The following is a 13,688-nucleotide window of genomic DNA, read 5'->3' as shown; positions in this document are numbered from 1 at the left end:
CAGGTTTTTTTAGTTTTGGAGTTCTCGGTAGCTTCGGAGGGGGGCTCTCTTTGGAAAAAGGCAAAAGTGAGCTCAACAAGGAGCTATTGAAAGAGAAGAAGGCTAAGAGAGAAGCCAACGAGGGTGCCATCAAGAGGATTTCTTTCCGCTCTCAGTGAAGAGAGCCGCATGGTGGCGAAGCCAACGGTTGCCCAAATTTTTTGCACTGATCGGGGTGGTGCCAATGGAGCCGATTGTAGTGGGTGTTTTATGATGTTTTTAGAAGGTGTTTTCCATCATACTTGAAGCCAATCATAGCTAGATTGTTTTTGCTTCTTCCCCTTCCCCCCTTTTCATCATTCCTTTATTCTAACCATTTGGTGCCGGTGTGTGAGATGTGTGTGCCTCTTTGGGCCTCTGTGTCTGGGAGAGAGAGAGAGAGAGAGAGAGAGAGAGTGGTGGCATTGTGTGATTTTTGTAAACAAGAAAAATTGGTGTGGTGTGATATCAATTGATTGTGTGAAGTGTTCATGCATTCGTATGCAAGCAGATGGTGATCTGTAAGTGGATTGTGAGTTTTGAAGTAAACTCTAGTGAACTGGGGTGCAGTGAGTATCTTGGGGTATATAGAGGCAGGTTGTTTGTGTTTCAAGTGTGTTCCCCTTCCCCCTATCCATGTTTTGATGCCCCCACTAAGGAGTGCACTGATGCTCGGATTTGAAGTTGAAAGTGGTGTTTGAAGCTAACAGAGAGTTGGTGGATAGTTGAAGAATGTTCTGTGCTCAGATTTGAAACTATCAGGGATGGCAAAGCCAATATTTGGCCCCATATTTACAAGTATTGAAGACTGGTTAGCAAATTCTGAATTATGGATGCTATCGATGCATATGTTGATGGATGTAGAAAAGCTACAGAAGGTGTTGCTGCTAATGTGCGGACGTGCAAAGATATGGTTCAATGATCTAAAGAGCAATGATTAAGGTTTGTGGCAGGAGCTTCAGGATTGGTTTTTAAAGCGGTTTAGAAAGGTCGTTACTCCGGAGGAGGCTACTGCATTAAAGCTGAAGGCAGTATGCCAAGATGTAAGTCAAGATTTTTCATTTTTTCTTGAGAAATTTTAACCCTGTTGGAAGTAGTTAGAAGCTGCTATCGGAGCTGAAGGTAACCAATATTTGAAGTTGTCAAAGTTTCTTGAGTTCTTGCATCCAAAGATCAAAGAAAAGGTCAAGTTCGGTGCGGATACCTATGGTGCCATGGTGTACTTGACCAAGGTGAAGAGCAAGAAAGTGAAGCAAAAGCTAGATTTGGACTTGTTGAAGCTTGCAGATTATATGCTTGTTGCGGCCGTGTGAATGTGCTCTATGTTTCAGCCAAAGGTGATGCTAGTTGCTCAAAGTGTAGAGCCTATGAAAGTAAGGCAAATGGTGAATTATGCTCCTTGGATGTTTCCACTCTGTAGTGTGCATATTCTAGTGAGGAATGAGCTTGTTAAAAAAGATAGGGATTTTGTCGAGAGAGCATGTGTGCAAAAGAGATAGCCAATGTCGAGATCCAAGAGCAGCTTGAAGAAGTAAAGCCTGTTTTGGAGCAAGTGCATGATGAGTTGCAAATGCCAGGATCTTGGAAGGAGATCAAGGAAGTGTGCAAAACCAAGAGGATGGTCAAGCTTTTGTGGAGCAGCAAGAGGATGAGTATGTTAACTTAGAGTCGTCATGTGATGCTGATGAAGGTAATACACAAGCTTGAGCTTCTCAAAAACAAGCAAGGAGGATAGGGCGGATGAGTCCACATCCTATGGTGAGGAGATCAAGTCTAATAATCATGTCTAGGTAAGGGTAAAGCTACCTTATTGTGTATCTAATAACATGATGATAGCTAATGTTTAAGAAGAGCAGATTGGAGTACCAAAGCATGTGGAGGATATGTTGTCAAAGAGGACATGTGTTGTTGGGTAGATACACTACTCACTTTTTAGTAGCAAAGTGAGAACTAGACCAACAAACAAGATGTCAACAAAGGGATGGATTTTGACTCGTAGGCGCATGGAAACAAATAGATGGGTGTCAATCATCTACTTGACCTTATTGAGACAATCACTACCAAGGGAAATCAACTCAAAGCACGCTATGTATGAACAATTGTTACCATCCCTATGACGGCTACGCTCTCGGAAACATGACCTAAAGTTGTTGACTTGTCATGAAACTCAAGGAGTAGCCTCTTCACACCTAGAGGATACTACTCTAAAGTCTCTAACCCAACTTATCACCTACAAACACTTGGTGCAAAAAACACATATGAAGACATACCAAAAATTATAGGTCACCAATTCTCAACGTGTTTAGGCCTAAAGTGTAGTTCAGCTCGCCATGAACAAAAGGACATCTAGCAATTACAAAACCTGATGCACGGTTAGAGAGAAAAATCATTGCAAAGATCGTGGAAGAGCTCTTTGTGATGAGATTGGAAACATGCAAGCTTGGCGTTGAAGTGTAACCAGCTTCCGTAGTGCATGTAGAGAGTAGAAGAAGATCTTACTCACTCTCTTACACAAAAGACACAGTCATGACACACTTAGTTGAGCTAAAAAGATGATTGATTCAAACGTTTCCCTTAGGGTTACAAAAATTTTCTTTTATACCTCAGCTTAGAGGTTCTAACTTATCAAAAGTACCTCCTACTTTATACCATGGGTTCAGCTCATCTGCATATTTTATGTATATTAAAATTTGGAAACTTGATCGAGTCCCAAAAAATAATTACAATGGAGTCAGTCAAATTAAATTATACAAAAATGGACTTTCTAGTGTTTAGTCATCAACACTCCCCCCCTTTGTGTCCATGTCATCCCTGACATGACGGGTATTTGTCTTTGTTGGGTCTTCATGTAGATCCCTTTCTCAATGGAAGCTTGGTAGCTTCAACAACTTTAGATATGACTCATATCTTATGTTGCGGATGCTTACCATTGGGCCAAAAATCTTGTTGTCGTAAGTGAAGAATCCTATGTTTAGAATTCTTCTTTAAAAGCATGCATATGGTAGCTTGGCAAAAATATTAGTCTTTGATAGAACAAATGTAACACCTACGAGGATGGCTGCTTTGACAAATCATAGATCATTTTAGTGACAGTGTTGCCCGTTGACAGTAGACTTGAGTCTGTGGCTTTGGATGGTGCAAACACTTGGAGGCAAGCCAGGAGGGACTTGCAATTTTTTTTGATCATCACACACTTCAAGTTAAGGGAGCCAATGGAAATCTTAATGGTTCCCTTTAGGGTTTTCACGATATAAGAGACACTTATTCTCTCTCCCTCCTTGGGTGGTGGCATCATTGATGGGTAATTTAGCCAGGTAGGATGCTGCTTCAAAATTCGAGCGTGGTTTTCCCAGGAGCGTACTCAAGGTACTTGACAAAACAAAGTGTCATCCCTTATGTTTTTGGGGCCTTCCACTAGGTACTTCAAAAATCCATGATATTTGAGAAGCCACCCTTTTTTCCATTTTGGCTGAGAGTCCACAATCTTCTTTGACATCCCCGTCATACACTGGCTCCTTTTATTTAGCTTCAATTCTTTTCTTTATAGTGAGTACTTTGTACTTTAAGAGAGGGTACGGGAGTGATGGTTGCATCCACTCTTCCCTAAGCACATATGTGGCTAGCCCTTGGACTTCAACTTAGTGGATCATCCACTTTCCCACTCCAAGGTTGCTTTATCGTCTTCTCTGGCTTGTTCAATCAGAGTTTGGAGGCGTGCCTCCTCTGAGGCATTGAGATGTGTTCCTTCTCTTCTTGTGTGTGTACTTGCTTCTCCGGGTGCCATGAATCTTTTGTAGCCTCAGGGATTTCCATGGGCTCATTTTGTGCATGGACGCCTAGGTCACTAGGCCCTGGCTCCATCTCTTGTGACCTTGCTTCCTCTACGTCTTGTTGGAGATTCAATGGCTGTTGTTGTGCAAGCTCATCTCTTCTTGCAGACTCTTCTGCTTCATTGACCAGTAGCTCTTGCATCATTTCTAGTTGCTTTTTTATCTTGATATTCTCATTCTGGAGCTTTTGCTATTGTTTTCTTAATCTTTCTTTTGCTGCCAAAGATCCTTTTTCCATGTGCACTCATTGCCATTGTTCTAACTTTAGTTCTTTTGGTGTGCTATGATTTATGCTTCCAAGGCCTGCATAGCCTGGTTATAGAACTTTCTATTGCAACCCTTGGGGCTGCTCTAAGTCTTTGGATGGTGAGTTCTTAGAGCGCTAATTTTTCCTTTAGCTCCACTACCTCATCCTTGGACACTTCTAATTCGTCTTCTATCTTGTATTTCTTTTCATGCAGGCTCTTTATCTCTCTTGAGACCTCTGCCATCTCCATTGTAAGGGTGTCTCTTTTGCTCTCAACATCACTCAGTGTTTTAGTGAGTGCCTCAAGCTCTTGCTCCGTGACCTCATCTCTTTGACTTGTTACTTGGAGAGTTCGTGTGAGGTTTTCAAATTCTTCTTCATATTATTCTTTCATATTCCCCTCCCTTGTTTGGAACATGTTGTTTTTCTCTACTAGTGTGAGAGATCGCGTTTTCATTTTGTCTATTATCCGATTAAGCATCTCTCACACCTTCTTCATTAGCTGTTACCATGTTTCTTGCCGATGGTCTAGGGAGTGGGCTTGATAGCGAAACCTAGCGTCCCATACTTAGCAAGATACCTACTGGAGGAGGTCTCCAAGGACTGGTCAAAGGTCTCCACTGTGGCATGGGTGAAGGTTGTACCAACCCTGGTACTCCAGGTTGTGGTGACTACTTTTTTGGTGGTCTTTTTTGTGTATCTTGGTCCTTGAGCTTTTCTTCAACCTTCTCTTTATCCTTTGCATCCCATGGTGGGATAGAGGTGCCATATACAATCTCAGATGCATCCTCAATAGCTTTGAGAAGGTCTTCATAGGTGCATCTTTTGACCTTTTCTTTCTCTTTTGGCATCAATTTAGCCTTGGATTTATTCTCAGGTAAATCCTTCTGTTGAGATGTTGGGGGTTTAGGTCTGGGAGGTTGAGGGTTAGGGCTTGAGGAAGGTTTTGATAGCAGGGTACTTCCTCCTTGCTCACTTTCTTTTTCCTCCCTCACTTGCGTTTCTTGCATCTTTTTCAACTTCCTCTTGATATCTTGGACCTCTTTGATAGTGAAAGGCTCTAAATTATGTTTTTCAGTCACTCTTTCAAATTCTTCATAAGCTCAAGTGTATTGATTGAAGTGATCTTCTTTGCTAGCGACTTGTTGGAATCCATTGATCATGTGTGCATTCCAAGTGCAAAAGTTAGCGTCTTTTACAAAATCTGGCAATTGATGAGCTTCTAGCTATCCAAATGACTTCAAAATTGAAACATAAGCTAATTAGGGCCTAAGAGTGCAATGCATGTGGCCAAAAATGCATTTTTGGGTGCAAATTTGTGCTGTGAGACATCATACGCATATGATGTCCAAGTACTCAGAATGAGGTCGTTTTTCATATGTGCATAGCTCATGTCATGTACATCATGGATATATGTATGGATTTCAATCTGGATGTCATTTGGGCAAATTGTGACCATTAGAACTCCTTTCAAGCTTTGAAATTGGACTCTGGCTTAGTTTTGAGCAAGTGATGTTCAAATGGGATGAAACTTGGTAGATGCTCTCACAATCATGTAATGAAGGCTTAGAATAGGTTAAATTAGGTTTCAGGTCCATATTTAGGCCAGGGAGACATCATACACATATGATGTCTACTTTGTCAAAAGGGGCTCAAAATTGCATAAAAGATGGGTTTTAGCTTGGCATAGAGTCCTGTGGTATCAAAATTTGATTTGGAATTGTTTTCATGTTCTTTATGCCAAAAGTTAGGTATAGAGCTTTAAAGTTAGAAAACTTGGGTTTGGATGGGTATAAAGAGTTGAAACTTGATGGAACTTGAGTTGTGAGCTAAGAATGATGGGACAATGGCATTGAAAGTGAGAAAATCCCACAAATTGGTCATTTTAGCCTTTGGCAACATGCGTATGATGTCTCTTTTGAAATGTTTGGCCCAAACTTGATCTCATTAGGAAGGGAATGGGGTCTAAGGGGGCCTCTTTATTTGCCATGGGATTAAAAAGGAGATTATGGAAGGGGCAAATGGGTGGATGCCATGTGGACTAAAATGGTGGGTATGGCAGGGTCTAAAGTAAGTGGTCAAACTTGTACTCTTTTATAAAATACAAAGATAAAATCTCTTATAAATTCAAAAAAATAAACTTTTCTCTAAATAGTTGAGTAAAAACCAATCCTTTCTCTCTCTAGTGGCTGTCAGTTTCTCCTCCCCTCTCTCCTAAAAAGGGGTCCCTCCAAAAACATGCTGATCATTCCCCCCCTCCCTCTCTACTATACCATCTCTCACTTCTATTCACTTTGCCTTGCAAGAGTTGCTTCTCTTTCCTTCCTTTCAGTTTTCCCTCCCAAAAGCTCTACAGCAGAAGTTTGAACCTCCTTTCCCTCCTCAATCTTACGACATTCTCCTCAATCTTGTTGGATTCTCCTCAAGCTGAAGTTCTTCATTTCTCCATGAGCCTCACTAAACACCTCTACCTAAAGCTAAAGATCTACAACATATCCTTCTGCTAGATCATCCCTCTTTCTTTCCTCAACAGGTTTCTTGCTCCTTCTCCATTGTGCTCTCTAGAGAGAAATTTCCTCTCAAGCTTTGCAACATTATATTACCCATTAAGCTAACAAGTAGGTGGATCAATATAGCAGTAAGTGGCATCCTTTGTCTTTGTCTACCATCAAGAATCTTGCTCTATACAACTGATAACATGGATGTGCAATATCTAATCATAAGTGTTTGTCTGCAGGTTGTGCCACTATTCCCCATGGCATCATCAGGTACTCGATGACCTAGGAGTGTCATTGACTCCATTTCATGTAGCAATGTACAAGACGACAATGGATGTTGGGTGATGATGGAGTTCAAACGATTGATGTGGGTGACAATGCAGCCCAGCTCAAGAGGTGCACACAAAGTCTCAAGGAGACACATAGCTTCTCAAGCACACCATTAGAAGGGTATAGCATGTGCATGGTGCCCATAGCCTCAGATTTGAAATTGAGCTTGAAAAGGGATGTCAAAAGACAATAATGGAGTTTGTGTCCAAATGTCCGCCTTGTGGTTGAATATAGGTCAAATGATATCCAAATATGATGAAAATTTGACGGGAAGCTCCTAATGATGTGGTAAAAGTGTTGGAGTTGCCAAAAACACATCATCATGCCAATTTAAGGGGTCTAGATATCATACGTGTATGATATCTAGATTGGCATTTTTAGTTCAAACTTCGTGTACAACTAGCTCATGGACATCATAAGCGTATGATGTTTGTTGATGCACAAGTGATTTAAACTCGTGGGATAAAATGTGTATAGCATGTGCATGGTGCCCATAGTCTCAGATTTAAAATTGAGCTTGAAAATGAATGTCAAAAGCCAATAATGGAGTTTGTGTCCAAATTTTTTCCTTGTGGGTGAATATAGGTCAAATGATTTCCAAATGTGATGAAAATTTGATGGGAATCGCCTAATGACGTGGTAAAAGTGTTGGAGTTTCCAAAAACACAACAGCATGTCAATTCAAGGGGTCTAGACATCATACACATATGATGTCTAGGATGACATTTTTGGTACAAACTTGGTGTACATCTAGCTCATGATGTGTGTATTTCTTTGATGTGTGAAAAGATGAATTTGGACAACTGCTCATGTACTCAAATCCATAGAAGGTGTTTTCGACTCTTTGATTAGAAAAATGGGGTGTATAATGACCAACTCATCTCCAAACTTGGTGTGGAGGCTATATGTGCCATGAGATACAAATCTAGATACTCAAAATGCTAAGAGAACCCCTCTATGACAGGTCTAGACATCATACACGTATGATGTCTAATCTTGAAAATTTTGACTTTTGATGCATGGGGAGGATGTATGGCAGTGTCCTAATCATGCCAGTTTTCAGCTTAGGAAGTCAAATTTTTAGCATAGAACTCCCTTTTTGGCATTTCAATCTCTGAACTAGATTTTTGCATTTGGGGATGGCTTTCCATGATGATTCTTCTTGAGCTCGATCATTCAAGCTTGTAGATGGAGTAGGACACCTTCCCATGGCTTCGGTGTAGCATTTTGCCAGATGGATACCCTTTTTGGTGATTTGTCGCTCAAATTGTATCTTTTTGAGAGGATATGGTTGGCAATTATTTCCCTTGAGGTTTGATCATATATTTTGGTTGTCGATGGTCTGTCGATGATGCTTGTGAAGTTTGGTGGCAAATGGATGCACCGTTTGGTCGTGAGAGCTGAATGACGCTTTGCATGTCCAAAGCCTAGCTTGATGTTTTGCCCCGCTCCTGCTAGTGTGTCCTTGGAGTAAACTACAGGGGCTTGTAGATTACCTTGAGGAGCACCTACTCCTGAAATTTGGTGGCATTCTGGTAACTTTTTCCAGATTGGATTTTGTAGGCTCTAAGAAGTTAGGGTTTTTCGTGTAAGGTTTCCAGTTTTCGAAACCTTAGAAGTTGTACCAATCCTGATCCACGTAACTTGGTTGTTAAGAAAACACTGTAGAATGATCGAACTATGGTAAATATTGGTATTTTTGGAACCGTAACCAGAGCTTTACTATGGTTAGAATTTTCCAGAACCGAATTTCGATAAAATTTGGAAAAGTTGCAGGCTCTGAAAGGATACACTATTAATCTAATTAGTTAAGTAAAATTGAATGGTTTCAGTAATTATTACTGCTAAAGACTTTTTATCCTAAGGTTCTAGAAATTGCAGATATTTCCAAGTTTAATCATTAAAATCAGGAAAAATAGCAAAAATCGATTCGGGAAGTTGGGGGGGGACTGTGTGGATCTGTGTGGAACCTGCCCAAGACAGAATTAGTAGCATGTGGTGCCATCTTGAGCCTGGGGGCTGCTTGAGCTGCAAGCAACTACCTTTTTCAGCCTATGAGAGCTGTGAGTGCCAGAAACCTATAAATAGGACCCCTTGCTTCACAATTTCAGGCAGACTCGGAGTCCTGGCAAGTTCTCTCTCATCTAAAGGGATCTCTACTCAGAAATCACTAGAGAGCAAGGCTCTAGTTGGTTAATCAACGCTAATTAGCACTAACCCTTTTTTAATTAACAGAACTATGTTAATCTATTTATATTTTCTTAATTAATTTAATGAATTAAGAAGATTAAACCTACTTATACTCTAAAATTCTCTCCTAAATCTTAATTCTCTACTGATGATTGAGATTAAGATTAGGAATTCTAATCTAGTTAATTATTATATTATATTAGGGATAAAATACTCATTTTAATAGTAAATTAATGATAATTATACTAATTAAACTTAGATTAAGATAAGATAATTATCAAAGCTCTGTTAGACTGTCAATATGCTAGGAAAATTATCTCTTACTTTTTTGAATAATTTTTGTAATTATTTAAGGAGAATTACACTATCTTTAAGAGAAAAGTAAAGGGGGAAATTAGCAAATTAGACTAAAAAGCTTTGAGATCATTTTTAGAGGTAAAACACATCTTAGGAACCTGTGATAATAGGCTGAGGAACTGAGAGTGGTTCAGTTGTACTACTTCTTGGGTACAAAGTCGAGTATCATTGTTCCCACTTATCCAGGAGGCACGGGGAAACCCTTGAACGAATGGTATGGGATAAAGTGGTGGAGATAATTCCATATCGAAAAATTAGAACTTTTTCTCAGAATACCCCTAAGAATTTGGATCTTGTAATTTACTTTTTGATTTCCAATGAGTATCAGAACTATTATACCAATCAGTTATTTAGAAGATTGTAGAAATCTGACTACAAACACCCATCGTTTGTATCACCATATTCGAAGTCAGCCAGCTATGTGGATTCTTTAAAGGCCGCAAAAATTTACAACAAGTTAGGATGAGATACCCTAAGCCTCTTTTGTAAGGTTATCCTTGTAAATATTCACCTAATGAATAAAGAACCAAGTCTTTTGAATTGAGTATCTTGATCTTGTGTCTATTCTGAAGTTAAATCTTAGCCGTGTGATAAGTCTTTAAATTTGTTAGTCTATAAATCATGTAGGTACCTGCTACTACTGCTCTTTATACCGCGGTTCAGGGGGAAAAAAAAACTTCTTCTCAAACAAGCGCAACCCCTCAACTTCAAAGGTAAAGGGGTCAACGTGGAACGAGATGCAAAGGTATGGATCAAAGCCATGAGGCATACATCAATACAGGATGCCCTTCTCAAGGCTAAGCCTCTTGCAGCTGAATGAACCAACTCTACAAGGAACTATAATGGATTTAATAACTGTAGGGGGAGAGCCAGGGGAAATTTCAACCAAGGATATCAACAACGTAGAGTAACTGCAGCGGTGAGCTTGGAGTAGACCTTCCCAAACGTTAGGTGCAATCAAATGGGGCACTATAGAAATAACTGTCCTGAAGAGCAAAACGCTCGAACTACTACTAGAGCCATTCCTCAAAATCAAGGAGATAATCTAAGAGGAGGTAGAAATGGAGGACGAGGTAGAGGAAGAGCAAGAGGAGCCAGAGCTTATGCAATCATGGGAGAACCAACCTTAATGAACGAGGAAGATGAAAGAGCCACTGCTTGGCTACAGTTAGTAATAGGCTAGAGCTCAACAACAATAGGCAGTTTTGTAAACCACTATAAGTCGATAATGTAAAACTTTGAGTTACTTATATAATGGATACATTATTTTCTTTCCCAAATTACTTAAGGAATCTAAAGTTAAATTAGCATTCAATCAAGAAATTAAGGGTTGATCTAGAAATAAAAAATTATGAAAGTATTAATGTACAAGACTAATAGGAAGACAAAAAGAACTCTTGGTATGATACTTCTTAAAACCCTTTATATATTGTTGGTCAACCAGGCTGGAGCACAGAGGGGGTACCTCTGGTGCAATAGTAGAAGCTTGTGCCGAATGCAGATTGCTCAAGATGGCAAGAACACGCCGAGCGCATTCAGAATTGGCAAAGCTCGAATACATGCTACTTGTTGAATGTTGATTTCTCTAAACGGTCAGCTAGACCGAGCGCGTTCATGATGACAAGGTGGATATATGGAATTGATTTAACTTCATTTTTGAGATGATACAAATGGTTTGTAAAGGAGCTCAACACTGAGAGTTTCTTAGGGAAAAGTTGACTACTAGCAAGTAACTTCAACCAGATTGTATTTTCGATACTAGGGAAAGAAGTCTGCGAAACAGAGTAATCAGAGAACATTTAGTAAAATGGAGGAACTACCCTACTAAAGACGCCGCATGGGAGGACGAAGTATCACTTTTTAAAGATTTCCCCAAATTCGGCTGAAATGAGGACATCTCAAGTTCTTAAGTTGGGGTGATTGTAAGGTTTCTAGTTTTTGAAACCTTAGAAATTGTACAAAGCCTGATCAAATTAACTTGGTTGTTAAGAAAACACTATAGAATGATCCAACTATGGTAAATATTGGTATTTTTGGAACTATAACCAGAGCTTTACTATGGTTAGAATTTTTCAGAACCGAATTTCGATAAAATTTGAAAAAGTTACGGGCTCTGAAAGGTTACACTATGAATCTAATTAGTTAAGTAAAAGTGAATGGTTTCAGTAATTATTACTGCTAAAGAACTTTTATCCTAATGTTCCAGAAATTGCAGATATTTTCAAGTTTAATCATTAAAAGTCGGGAAAAATAGCAAAAATTGATTCTGGAAGCTGGGGGGGCTGTGTGGAGCTATGTGGAACCTACCCAAGATAGAATTAGTAGCAGGGGGCACCATCTTGAGCTTGGGGACTGCTTGAGCTACAAGCAACTGCCTTTTTCAACCTATGAGAGCTTGTGAGTTCTAGAAACCTATAAATAGGACCCATTGCTTCACAATTTCAGGCAGACTCGGAGTCTTGGCAAATTCTCCCTCATCTAGAGGGATCTCTACTCATAAATCACTAGAGAGCAAAGCTCTAGTTGGTTAATCAATGGTAATTAGCACTAACCCTTTTTTAATTAGCAGAACTATGTTAATCTATTTACATTTTCTTAATTAATTCAACTAATTAAGAAGATTAAACCTACTTATACTTTAAAATTCTCTCCTAATTCTTAATTCTCTGTTGATTATTGAGATTAAGCTTGAAAGTATTAATCTAATTAATTATTATATTATATTAGGACTGGAATTACTCATTTTAACCATAAATTAATGATAATTATACTAATTAAACTTAAATCAAGATAAAATAATTATTAGAGTTGTGTTAGACTGTCAATATGCTAGAAAAATTCTCTTAATTTTTTGAATAATTTTTGTAATTATCTAAGCAAAATTACATTGTTTTTAAGAGAAAAGTAAAGGGGGAAATTAGCAAATTAGACTAAAAAGCTTTGAGATAATTTTCAGAGGTAAAACACATCCTAGAAAACCTTGTGATAATTATTTTAACCACAGAGAGTTAGTTTAGCTAATTATCTTAGTAGAAAAACAATATTTTTAAGGAAAAATTAAAGGGAAAAATAGCTAATTATACTAAAAATATTTGAGATAATTTTTAGGGTTAAAATACAACTTAAAAAACCCATGATAATTATGTCAAGGTTAGAAAATTAGTATAGATATTTATTTAAGTCAAATCATACTAATTTTAGATAAAAAGTAAAGAGAGAAATTAGTAAATCATGTTAGATGATTATATCCTATTTATCTGAGTTATATTACATCATGGAAAAGCTGTGATAATTATTTCAAGGTTAGAAACTTAGTATAGATATTTATCTAAGTCAAATTATACTAAGTTTAGATATAAAATTAAAGATGGAAATTAGATAATTAAGTTAGAAAATTAAAAGATAATTATCAAAGGTCAAAAACATTCTTATTTACTTGTGATAATTATACCATAGTTAATTAGTGAGTTTAGAAAATTATAATTGACCAAAAGTCTTATTTTTAACAAAAGATTAATTAAAATAAATAGACTTTGCGGTCAAAAGTTTTTAGGAAAATTAGAGTAAGTGTAAACCTATGATATAAAGTTGAGGAAATGAATTCTTTAAGAGAAAATAAATAGAATATATATTAAGCTCAAAATAAGCAGATTCCAATCTTAAAATTCGATGGGGAAATTAGGAAAAAGATATAAAAAATTATAAGTAAATAGGATAGCTTAAAAACCTGTAGGGAAGCTGTAGGAAAAGTTATCATGCCTATATAGACAAATAAAAAAATACTAGGTCAAGAATTTACCAATTAAGACTACAAATTTAACCCAGATTGGGGTAAAATTGGATATAAAGGTTAAGTCTAGCTTTTGGATATTTACCTAATGATTAGACGCCCTTTTTATAAGGATAATAAGTTATGGCACCTAAAAGGACCCGAGCCAATCCTACATCTGATGATGAGGGCAGAGCTCTAAAAAGAACTAGAGCGTCGCACGACGATGAAGCTAGACCTAGTAGTAAGCCTATGGAGGAGAGTCTTCAGGTGTCAACGCAGCAACAGATGGCCGATCATTCCCAGGTGGGTTTTCCATTATTCAATCAAGTCTTTAAATAGTTAAAGTTCTTTTATAAGTTGGCATTGCATACGTAAGGAGTGAGTAAGAATCAGAAAGGGAATAATTGACAAAAAACGGAAGTTAACTTCCAACGTGCATTTGTTTA

This window comes from Adiantum capillus-veneris, chromosome 11 (assembly GCF_014529385.1).
Source record: "Adiantum capillus-veneris isolate H3 chromosome 11, ASM1452938v2, whole genome shotgun sequence".
NCBI classification, from domain to species: Eukaryota; Viridiplantae; Streptophyta; class Polypodiopsida; order Polypodiales; family Pteridaceae; genus Adiantum; species Adiantum capillus-veneris.
Note: the sequence above shows the minus strand (reverse complement) of the source record.